Genomic DNA, 13646 nt, shown 5'->3' on the forward strand with positions numbered 1-13646 from the left:
TTTTAGTAAATGTAAGTTTAGAACCGCAGGCACTAGGTCTACAAGTTTTAAAAAAGCTAGTGAAGATGATCGACGTATTGTGATTCACGAAGAATTTATATTAATAGTTAGTTAATATTAAAGTGTACTAAAAACCTGCGATTAAAGTGACAATATCACCAGGCAAATTTTTGAAAATTGGTTCAAAAATCAGCTGGAATCAAATCTTCCACCAAAAAGTTTGACGGCGATGGAAAACTCAAGCTTTCGTTTCGGTATTTTAGACGACATTCCAAGGAAAAACATCGACAAAGCAAATGTTGATTGGATGGTTAAAGCAAAAGAACACTGACTTCGCAGAGAGGACCATAAACGATAAAATATGGAGGATTTTAAATATTAGGAATACGTTATTTGATATAGCGTTACGCCTACGTCATAGCCTAACGTCATTCCAGAAAGGTAGAAAGTCAACTATATAAACATATTTTTAAAAAAAATATATATCAGAGATTATAAAAAGCCTATTACACAGGAACTGAACATACCTGTGGTGTGTAGATACGCATTAAATAAAACAGCATAGTATACTTGAGAAAAAAAAACTTATTGGACGAGAAAGAGCAATGGATTGTAAATTCTGATAAAATTGAAGCTAGAAATAACGCAACGATTTAAATAATAACATATTGATGTAACGAGATGAAAAATGACAATCTATTTTCTTCTTGGCCTGCCTTGATGCAGCTGTGGCTGTTGACTGACACAATTTCGCAATGCTTGACAGCACTCGAGATTTTAATTGTGGCACGTGGAAACTGCTCTCCTCACGTTGATCTCTGAGTCGTACTAGTCTCGATCACAGCGGAGTACGACACCGAAGCTACATACGAGTTTTTGTGGACATATACCCAGTGAGATTGTTATCAAAATACGCAAAGAATATAACCATAACAATTAATTAAATGAAAACCAATTTCTTACGAAAGTTCTATTTTTTTTGCAATTTGATATGACTAGGTAGGAAATTTCAATTACTAACAGCAACATAGACGACAGACTTTTGAAAATTTGCAGTTTTGTGCTGCGGCCATCTAAAATCAGGTATACATCTGGTGTTATGATAATGGTCAAAAGCAAGACACCAACCATCCAAAACTAATGTTCTTCTGATTTTTTAAATGAATCGCTGACTGATTAACTACTTTAAAAGCTATTGGCTTCTCTGCCACTTTTGTTCAGGTTTCTCTCAAGACTCAAGCTTTTATGACAAAAATGCGTAATGTAGTTCAATTCAGAACCGATCAGTAAATTCTGTTGCGCTGCTAAAGTTCAGAAAAAGGGAGAAATTTATGAAGTTCAAACTGATTGTTCTGAATTAAAAATAGACGAACCTTATAAAAAGATAACATAAGTACGTCGTAGGGTTCTGATTTGTGTATAATATTTAGGGCCACGCCTTTCGCAAGTTATATGAGATCAGAGTTCCTTTTACAGCAGGATAACGCGTAGCGGCATACGTGGGTAGTACTTTAAATAAAATGTCGCAGATATTGCGGAATGGCGGGGCTATTAATCGACTTCTCTATCGCATAGAACACGATTAAAACACTGTATCAAATGGAGACGATCAAGATATCGAAGGAACGAAAAATGACGTCCGTTATGGCTATCGATGTGTGGGTGTTTTGTTCGATTTGTAAAAAAACCCGACTATTGACGAGTTGACACTAAAGTTATCACCAGATAGACCTTTAGCAATACCTTTTTTTTAGTTTAATTATAAAAGATCTTCTGAACGTCAGAACTGGAGTAAATAATCAATGGCAAGGGCGATTAACGCAGAGAATAAAAATTAAATGGGATTGCTAGGAGCGACTAAAAAATGCAGGTCAAGAGTGGTTATCTGTATTACGACAAAGAAATAAAGATCAGCTTAAGAAAGCTGGAACCAGCTTCTGCTCTTAGAGCCTCAGTTTGAACCGTTTTTTTAAATATTACAAGAAGTTAAAAAGAACAATAATATTTTCCCGTTTTGTATCTACAATGTTTATGAGTTGGGTTTATTTATCGTTCAAAGCCCTCAGAGGATATTTGCAACTGCTAGACGTAAACATATCTGCTGTTTGTTGTATGGGCGCAACAGGCAATCTGGTACCTTCGTGAAAAATCGGATGACTACCAACGCATTTGCTCAGTTGCTGAGTTTCAGTCCCACGTCCCTCCAAAGGCGACAAAGATATTAGTGTCAAAGGAGTTGAAGCGTTAAATTGCAAATTGGATATCTTTTTGGCGAATCGTATGAGAAAGCAGCAACTCTACAAAACGATATGGTTTTAAGAAGATCGGCATCCACATGTTTTTGCAGACAAATTATTTGAACCTACGGATGTAGCATATATATCATCCATGTAGAATGCCTGCTATAATTTAGTTAATTTGTAGCATATTATCTAAGCGGCTAAGTGCTAGACAAGAAAATATTGGACTTAGGCTCTATTGGGTCCAGGCTTGCCTCGGAGTATTTTCCTGCAATTGTCCAGTGGATTTTTATTAGCGCTTTCCATCAGTAGTTGGTGTCATCAACGCTTGGTGCAGTCCAGTTTTTCAGCTTCAAATTCATCTGTGTTTTGTTGAAGCAGTCTGTAAATGCTTTTTGGTTATTTACAAACAGTTTATTTTATTCATAGCGCTGGCTTCTTAGTCGGTATCTAATTCAATTTACTAATGCTTTAATCTTTTGTTTTACATTGTCAAGATGTTCCAGATGATGCTGTCTATAAGAAGGAATACAAGGACTGTTTTTGGCATGTTTGGGATAGTTTTTTGTGTCCTTATGGGCTTTTTGGCTACTCTCACAGTTACGGTAAGTCTACAGAATACCCATTTCTTTATGTGCGATGTTTTTTTTTACGTTATATGCGTCGTTGCCCGAGAGATATGTTTTTGGTCTGCGTTTTTCATTCTCATGACGTTGCATGAAGACAGAATCACCTGGAGCTGCCGGAACAGGAAAGCGCGTAAATTCAATTTTTCCAGCTGCGTTGCCAGATTTCGGGGAATCTCTCCGCTCTCTCCTATTATAATTGGGATAGTTCTGAGAGCACGCACCCTCCAAGTATTTTTGAAGTCTTCTGCCAGACGTTAGTATTTTTCAACTTTCTGGATGTGATTTTTTTGTAGGTTTGCAGGTGATGGAATAGCAACGTCAATATAAGTAACCTCGCTCTTCTCATTGTCGTAGATTGAGATGTCGGGTTTGTTATCCGTCAAGACTTCTCAAGAACTGAGTCGGTAACATATAGACAAGGTACCGTTTTTCCATCTGACCGTCATCATCTGGCTATAAGCGCAGTAATATTATAATCAAATAATCTAATTTATATCCTGGATTGTGGGGATTTAATGGCGTAAAGTTTGTGTATTGATGGACCACTGCGCTCTGAATTGGTGACGATGCTGCCTTACGGAAAAAATATTTTCGTAGAAGTATAATCTGCCACCTACTGTATCTCTCTATACCGGCTTTAGAGTGGTGTTTGGGGTATTTAGTAAAGCAAACCCGACTCTACGGTACCTCGGTCGTGAACAAAGTCTAGATATTTGTAGGTTTCTCCCCTCTTCATACTAGTAACAGCTCCACATCCCGATGTCTTAGTCAAAAAAAGTCCCCAATTATGTGCCACATACCCTTGTGAATTCCATTCACCTTACGTTTGTGGAAGCCATATTTCAATTTGATATCATTGGAAAATTGCTCGACACAGCGCAGTTGTTTTATACCTCTCTCAGTTGCCGAGAACAGCTTGATATCATCAACTATGTCAAATAAAACGATCCGCTATACGATCTGGAAACCCACAGGAGATACGAAAAAAAGTTTCTTGAATTCCCTGTGTCACAAGTGTCCCGACATCGTTTTTCTGATTTTAAATGGAACACCCTGTAAATTTCGACATTTTTTGAAACCTTGGTTAAAATAAATCACACTTTCTTAACAAATTTTGTTAATTGAATTCGCCAAAACCACACCACCTATTTAGCACACTCTGTATAAGCTGAGACGCACCGGTCAAACTGATTTAGTGGTGCATCATTTCCTTAGTCAATACCTGCATCAGTAACGTCACACACAATTTTATAAGGGGCAATCAAAATATGAAATGTAACACATAACCCCAATTTCTGCCTAAACTATGTAAAATTCGAATAGGACATTCTTAAGAAAGTGACCTTTATTTTAACAAAGAATTCAAAAAATTTCGAAACGTATAGTGTGTTCAATTTAAAATAACAAATTTTATGTCGGGGGGACACTTTTGGGACACCCTGTATCAACAAAATTTTAATATTTTAAACCTTCAGGAGAGTCCAATAAACTTTTGCACGTATCGTTTCGTATCTCCTACGGTGTACATCAGGTGTGTGAGTTGCAAATCGTTACTAATTATTATTATTGTTGTTATTATTATTTTTATTATTATTATTATTATTATTATATTTTATTTTTTTCTCATCGGAAGATAGAGTCCTCTCATGTCGGCTAGGTGAGTAGCAAAACATGAAATGTGCGCTATTGAAGTTGAGGTTGATTAAGAACTCTTCTAATTATGTTGCAGGTAGCTAGTACCACAGACTTCTGCATTTCAAAGTAGGCGCCTGGATTTACGGTGAGTGTTGTCAGGTTGGTTCTGAGGGACTTTGGTATTTCTCCCATTGCACCGATCACTATAGGAACAATGTTAACCCTATAGACACGCCATGTCTGTTTTATGTCATCCGCTAACGGTATATATTTTTCTCTTTTTTTTCACGTTCTTTCTCCTGCAAGTTGTTGGGTGCGGGAATTGCAACGTCGACGAGGATCACCATCTTATTTGCTTTGTCATAAATAAGAATATCTGGCCTGTTATGCTGGACAATGCGATCGGTCTGAACAGTTCTGTCCCAATATATCCTAAATCCCTCATTTTCAAGCATATCATTACTATTATTTTTTTTTTCCTCCTTATTAGGGTAGCAGCTTTAGTGGGGTTTATTAACCAGTCACTAAAGTTGGGGGGGGGGGGGGAAGGTTTATGTCTCCGGGATATTCAGGGTCTTTCGGACGATTTTGCAAGTTTCAAGTATTACGGACTTTTGCATTTTTGTAATGATGGTTTTATTCGTTATTATTATTATTATTATTATTATTATTATTATTATTATTTGGTTCATAAATTGAACAAGCATTTCTCATTCAAGACAGGATTATCTGTAATTTATGGAATTTTAATATTCACCGCAAGTCAAAGGAAACGGGAAACCGCCAACACCGTCCAATAACAAGGTCATAACAGTAATAATAATAAACGTCCCCACATTCGTCGTCGATATTTACCCGATAATTGCGGGATTATTATTTCGTATTTTGCGACGTTTTTCCCAAGGTCGCCTGCCTACGGAATCCAATATCTACCCCGACAAAAATGCCACAAAGAGTGGTCCCGATCGCAAAGAGGACAGACGAAACTGAAAGAAGGGCCAGAAAAATATTTTTCGGGGTTCTTTTCGAAGGAGCTGACGTCACCTGGATTATTTTCGTCGACTCTCGTTTCTCATTTCTCTAGAGTGGAAATTTACGATAAAATTACTTTACGGTAAAATTCCACGATACGGGACCCCCACGCAGTCCCTTACGACCGTTCTTAATTCAAAAGGGTTAGTTATTAATTTTCGTGGGACTGTTTAAAAGAGAATTAAGGAGCCTTCAAGGACCCATATTTTATTTGGTTCCGAGTAATGTTGATTACTTTGTGTATTTATGAGAAGAAAGTGTACTTACAGTACAGTAAATAAAAATAACAATTCCAAACGTTAGAGGAAGCAGAATAACAAGTAATAGATACATATATGGTACCCCAACAAGATAGAATATTAAAAAATAATAATGGCAACAATTTCAGTCAAAATAAAATTTATTTATTTATTTATTTGGTTTTTGGAAGGCAAACAGATTGAACTCTCAGCAGTGTCCTTTTAAGGATTACAATAGAAGTAAGTATGAAAATAAATAAATAAAAGCGATGAATTGAGCCCACCTTTGAAAAAAAAAGTAAACAATACAAATAATATTTCAAATTTAAAAGGGGAAGAAATACACTAATGTTGTACACAGGGAAGGCAATAAAAAAAGTGTTTTTAAATTTTATTTTATTTTTTTAATAATAAATAGAATATAGAATTATTGTATTTATTTTGCGGGATACTCTTAATAAGTAAAAACAAGAAAATATAACGTAGATAACGAGTGTCGATTCCAAATTCTAATAATAAACAAAGGCTTGGTTCTAAATTGTCAAAGTGCTCCATTTAATGTAATCCTGGCTAATATCTCAGAGGAGGCCAAATTTTAGGAAAGCGACCTCTCTTCGATCCTCCAATGTTAAGAGTTTATAAGGCATTCTTACATAGTTTAAGTTATGTGCTATTGAGTTAAGATTTTTTTTTGTAAGAGTGGTACAGACTACGACAAGAAACTCACCAGCAGTTGCTGAGCACAATCATGAAAGCGAACATCAAATATTATTCGATAAAACTAAAATTTTCGCATGTAACCAATTCTTCTATCTAAGAAAAATCCATAGAAATCTATAAGCAAGCATACAATCTTAACCAGGACTCAGTCTTTACCTTTTACTAATATGTAGAATGAGAGCCAGTTTCCATTAAGTTCTGAAGAAGCCAACAAAGAGATTGGCGAAACGTCAGCAATAATCTAAGATCCGGTTTAAGAACAACACCCCTCATTCTTTTCCGTGATAAAATATTATTTTAAATTATAAAACTTATTGATTAATCAAATGAGAAATGATTGACAGTCTATATCTTTGCAAGACTATTTTTAAATAAAAATTAATTAATTTCATTTTTTTTCTTGGTTACCGTCAGTATTTTTCTTTATAAATTTAGTCTCAATCAAAGAAAAAAAGTATATAGAAAATGCCATACAATGTTTGACTACCTTTTTTTAGGCAACAATACGTGTCAACCAGGTGTAAACAGGTAATCGGATGTAGTGATTTACCCTCATTCTTTTTCTTTAAAAATTAAATATGTAAATATACAGAATTTTATTAAGAACCCAACGATATATGATTGACTTTATAAATAAAGTGTGACTGCGAGCGCTATATCTTTTTTCATGTACGGCAGAGAAGGATGTACAATAACAGCTGCGCATAAGACTCTTGCCAGAAAGAGAGAGGCGTGTGTTCAGTTCTCTGTGTATAAGACAAAGATAAATATATTCCCCCACTTAAAATTATTTTGGAGCCTTACCACGTTATAGCAGTATTAGCTTTAAAAATTTGTAAAAGGATTTAAAATTTATTGGAATTAAGGAATATAATTTTTTTAACGTGTTTTACTTTATATTACATTTATATTAAACATTAAAAAATAAAATACGTTATTAGATTCAATATTAAAGCAGCTGTTATTGTACATAATTCTCTGCCGTACATGAAAAAAGATATAGCGCTCGCAGTCACACCTTATTTTTACATGAAATGATTGAAACTTTAGATCAAGTCAATCATATATCGTTGGGTTCGTAGTAAAATTCTGTATATTTACATATTTAATTTTTAAAGAAAAAGAATGAGGGTAAATCACTACCTCCGATTACCTGTTTACACCGGGTTGACACCTATTGTTGCCTAAAAAAAGGTAGTCAAACATTATATGACGTTTTCTATATACTTTTTTTCTTTGATTGAGATTAAATTTATAAAGAAAAATACTGACGGTAACCAAGAAAAAAAAGGAAATTAATTAATTTTTAATTAAAAATAGTCTTGCTGAGATATAGACTGTCAATCATTTCTCTTTTGATTAACCAATAAGTTTTATTATTTAAAAAAAATATTTTATCACGGAAAAGAATGAAGGGTGTTGTTCTTAAACCGGATCCTCTACTACAACTTTTATTTATATCAGACGGAGAAGTTTTTGTAAATAGTTTTACAAAAACCTGTGGAAGTTTGTTTGAAAAATGCATGTCTAACCTCACATTTGAAAACAGAAGCTTAAAATAAAAAAAGGGTAAATTTTGAGAAGCATTTTAACTAGCCGGGATGTTATTAATTTCTAATTGTTCCTAATTTACTAAATAGAAGGCCAATTTCATATTTTAAATCGAAGTTTCGTTATTTTTTCTTATTACATCTCTTGCGACAGCTTCAACGCCACTTCTTAACGAGCCATATCAAAAAGGCGATAGGAATTTTCAACATTATCTATGACAAATTTACTTATTTTTTTTTTCAAGCGTCTAGGGGCATCCGTTTCTTTTCCGTTTGAGAAGAGAACTGCAGTAAGTGGTTTAATTTGTATAAATACATCGAGAATTAATGCTCGAGCGTATGAATTATCTGTTTTCTGTGTTGCGCTCCGCAATAATACCGCCGTCGAAAATGAAATTGGGGCAATTAAAGTTTGGATTGCAGCCAGTTCCGAAAGCAACTTACGAAATATTTCCCCGGTTGCATAATGCGGCATCCGGCGGCGTCCAAAAAATATTTTAAGAAACGATTATTCACTCCTCTTGTACTACGACGTGTGAAAAGATTGTTTCTACTCTCTACTGCAAACTACCGAGTGAAGCGCCAGCTTCTTTAACCACATTCAGAGGCTATTTCGGGAAGATTTTAATCACTGATGATATTTTGACATTTGTCAATTCGGCCGGTCACGTAAACTTACTGAACGTTCTTCTTTCTCTTCTTCTACAAACTCAAAGAACATGCACTAAAAAAATAGGTATAGTCTAAGGGACTCATTCCAATCGCTAAAAGAAGCAAATAACATATGATGGAGATCGTAGTTTAGATGCCATCACATTTGTGCGGTATAGATGGTCCGGGTAATGGCCATAATAGTTATTCCTTTTCTGAGGAGATGCAACCCCTGAAACCAGGGAGACCTACTGTACATTCTTCCTTGTGGGGACCTATTCTTCTTTATTTTAAAGAGCACGAAATCCATAGATGACTAGTAACCCAGAAACGGGATTTATAATCTATTTTTAACATCCTACTCGTTTTTGCATTAAAGTGATTTCAGATTCTGAAGAGTACTCTTGGGATCCTGGACAATTGAGGTTCTCCTTAAGTCATGAGTATGTATTAAGTGCGGTTCATGATTAATTGCCATCGTTTCAGCCGAACAAATGTTAAAATAGCTGTTCAACACCAATCCCGATTTAATATTAATATTCCTACCCTATCATCCTCCCCCTTTTCCAAAAGAGCAGTTCATTGCGACAATCCTTAGAAAAACCAGAATCAATAAAATCCTGTGCAAGATCTGAGATCCAAGATCAACCTCGAAGTAGGGAAAAACGTTATATGACAATCTGATCCAGATAGAGGCACATACAGACCTAGAGCTCCTGAACCGCACAAGGGCTTGTTCTTAACGCTATAAGACTTAAGAAATTTATTTGCGAGATATGCCCTTCTCGAGTCCAGTTAACGGGAGTGGAGTTCATTAATCCAAGAGCATTATCCAATTTATCAATAACGGAATGCAAACAATTCCCCATGATGGTGGACCAATAGAAATACTTTTTCAAGGGATGATTTCCGCATTAACTGAAAAATAAAATTTTCTTTTTAGAAAGAATAACAGCCGATTGGGTCAGGATCAGCTACGACAAGCGCTATGTCACCCACATACTGCAACAAGGTAACCTCTGCTGGAATAAACTCTTTGACATAAATATTAAAAACAACATGTAATTTTACTTTTAACGGTCCGATCACCCTAGAAAGATTGGGCACAGAAACTCGTGACTAAAACGCCGTCTATGAAACGTCACGAGCGTCGTAAAATTTCAAACTGCCTGGCACGGCCAACTAAGGCATTACGAGCGACCACCGTGCGATCCGTGACGTCACCGACTACTGATTTTCGCGGATATTTTTAGAAGACGCGTCGAAGATTCCAGGAGTTTTCGCGTAACCGGGACGTTTGCCAAGCATTGTCCAAGTCTGATAGAACGTTTAAAAATAAAGCCGCCCCCCTCCTCCTTAGAACTGTTTCGCGGTTTTTCGTATCTTAATTTACTGCCGCTTTCGTTAGCTATTTTATTTTTTTTTAAACCTTTAATTTATTTATATAGTTATTTATTTACAAACCCAATGGCTATCCAGTAGACTGTTTAGTTACAGGGAAGCTTATATTAAAATCACTCTTATAATACATTTATTGAGTTCCTGTAAAAATGTTCCATTTGGTAGAGCTATCTTGGAGTACCTCAAAAAACTATTTAACATTTATCCAGACTAAATATTCTTTTTGTCATATACTTAGACATATTTCTGGAAGAATACTTTACAACTTCGTTATAAATTAAATTAGCTCTAGGGTAATAATGCCATGGATGATCTTACAATATATGAGTGAGTTTTATCTTTTTCTCTCAGTAAACTGCCATAAGCATATAGCTATAAGATAATATAGTGGCCCTACTACGGTATAAAGTGATGCGCAGCAGGTGTCTAAGATATTTTCGCAGAGAAGGTCTTTTGCGCATGCGTCATCCCCAACTAAATGAGTTGCTACATTGCCGTAATTTTTCGGAAAAAATTGACTAATTTTCGTAAGAACGCAAAATCAGTCTCTGAAATCCGAAAATAATTTTCAACGCCGAGAGAATACTGACAGTCTATGCCATTGATGGTTACATTTTTGGTGATAATGATTCTCTCCGTACCTTTTTCGTGTTTTTGTTAAATCTTGTGTTTGTGGTCAAAACTGTAAGGAAAAGAATGTGCCTATATACGGGTATGTGTTGCCTTATCTACGAGTTAATTTAAAAGGTTTAAAAGTGGTTTCTATAGGATTCCCACTCACAAAATTGTGTAATTTGTGCTTTAATACTTGCTCCTTCACGAAATTACAAGTGTGGCAAATATAAGTACCTAATAGGATCTTAGACAAACTCGACTGATTTAACAAAGCCAGAAGTTTGACTAGAACAATCACAAGAAATACTCCTTGGGAGTGCGGAGTTACCGGAATCAGTTCAGCTGCAACGGGAAGAATTTAAACGATAAATCTGCCGGATATTTTTGGGAAGTCTGAAGGCATTACAGGAAATTTTTCAGAATTACCAGGAATCTAGGAAATTATTCAATACTACAGTACGTAGCCACGTAATTTGACACTGATTAAATAGAAACAGTTCTATCAATAAATACTGATTTTGCAAATCTGCTTGTTAGATTCGGGACAACTTGAGTAAGAAAAATATTATATTCACAACTTGGGACGAAGAGAGCTTGATTAGTCTCTGACTATTCTCCCAATCCTTGCTTGGCTCAAGAGTAAACTATGTCCTTGAGTAGTAAGTGTCACCTACTTCCCTTGTGTGAATAACTATTTAGTACCACAAGTTTTTAGGCAAGTTATGGGACTGATCCATGTTTTTTTTTTATATACTAATCACTTATCCAGGTAGTGTCATTCTATTTACATTTGATTTTTTAGTTTACCAAGAGATGAAATTTTAAGAAAACAACGGATAACATTCCTTGTCAAAAATGGAGCTGCTAAGGAATCTGATAGCTGTAGAAGAGCATCCATATGTGGGGGTCACATCACTCCTTTAAGCTATAAAAGAGATGGTAAACTCTTGATAAAGTAGGCAGTAGGTAGATATTGTGATCAATTGTAAATCTGGTTACTTGTTTTCTGGTCATTCCATTTGCCGATGGTGCCTAACAGCCCATATCTATAGTGCCAAATGGTACCTTTTTTTTCTAACTTGACAGATAAAATTTATCAAATAATTCCACATTCCTCAAAAATATAATTTTGTTGGTAATATGTTACCAACTTTTTTTCGGTCCAAACTATTGATATTTCTCCTGCATAATTTGGGATAGAAAATTTTCCTCCTTGAACATAAGAGAAATGTTTGTTGATAGGGGGGCGTTTTTATGCTTTATTTTCAAGAAGTCAAAATAATTTCTTTCCTAGGTAAAACTAGAGCATATACTAGCCATATAGTTTAATGTTTTATAAACTAACTTTTTTTTATTGCTTTCATCTTCTTTTATGCCATTTTTAAAGGTGGTGGTGATCTTCTCAAATCAAGTAATATAAAAATTCCTTGAAAAGAGTAACACTGAAGCATCTTAGGTCGGACGCTATTGTGCAAATAAAAAATAAATATTATTATTCAATTAAAAAATGCAGCATATGCTTTTATTTAATTTCTTATTGTGTTTATAAGCAACAATGTATTTTATTCTTTTCAATAAAACCCTTATTTAATAATTCATGTATTTATTCATTTATAATTTTACATTGTGTTCATTCTCCAACGTGCTACTATATCTTCTGTGAACTTCAAAACGAGTTATTAAAATGCTATTATAATTAAAGGTAGGTCGTAGTTGTTGAATAAACCACAATCTTGTCAACAAAACCAGTCTGGATTGTGCATCTGGAAAAAAATATTTCTTGATAGGACATCTTCCTTTTAGAATGTTTCATGTGAACTTACACTTTTAAAAATCCCGAGCATTTCTGGAAAAGTAATTTTTGATTATTTATTTATAAATTATTGTGTGAATTGATACTAGTATCTAAAGCCAGGTAGACACAATGCAATTTTTGCTATCAATTTTTTTTTTAAATTTTGATAGAATAAACGACACTTTTTAGGGTTTGGTAATGTTAATTCGGTTACATTTAGGGCTCATTGTTTATTGACTTGTTTTATACTAGTTTTTAATTTTCTTGATTACGTTTTCTAATACCTACAGTTTTTTAACGAAATTGTCCATCGGTCATAAATATAAATATATATATATATATATATATATATATATATATATATATATATATATATATATATATATATATATATATATATATATATATATATATATATATATATATATATATATATATATATATATATATATATATATATATATATATATATATATATATATATGTATATATATATATATATATATATATATATATATCTATATATATATATATATATATATATATATATATATATATATATATATATATATATATATATATATTATAATATATATTATATAAAATGGACAGTCAAGCAGGTCAATTGAACAAAACAATTGAGTTCCAATAAATGTTGCTATATATGATTTGGTTTTCCTCCTTTGAGTGCGGTAACGTGAATTTAAAGGCATTTGTTCTTCGGTCTCACTCATCATCACTGTTCTTTTGCATCTTTAAAACTTTTTATAGGTTTCTTTCACGAGTACAGAACATTTTCTTCCAATCGTTTTTATCTGCTTCTCGCAATACTCTTCCCTAGCAGTAGAAACAATGGATTAACAATTTCCAAAGTTTCCACAACTTTGAGATGATTGCAGATGATTCTAGTATCCAAATTATTTTTAACTTTAAAAAATCTATGTTTTTATCGTAAGTATGTGTTCAACATTAAACATTTTGTGAATATAATAATAATAATAATAATAATAATAATAATAAGTAACTAATAACTAACTAATATAACAAATCGTCTTCAAAAAGCTAAAGTAGACTTGGAATTATTTGACTCTAAGACACTGCTATCCTGGAAAGTACCGGGCGCCTTGTTTAATAGGTTT

This window comes from Cylas formicarius, unplaced genomic scaffold (genome assembly GCF_029955315.1).
Source record: "Cylas formicarius isolate icCylForm1 unplaced genomic scaffold, icCylForm1.1 PGA_scaffold_5__7_contigs__length_24384050, whole genome shotgun sequence".
NCBI lineage: Eukaryota > Metazoa > Arthropoda > Insecta > Coleoptera > Brentidae > Cylas > Cylas formicarius.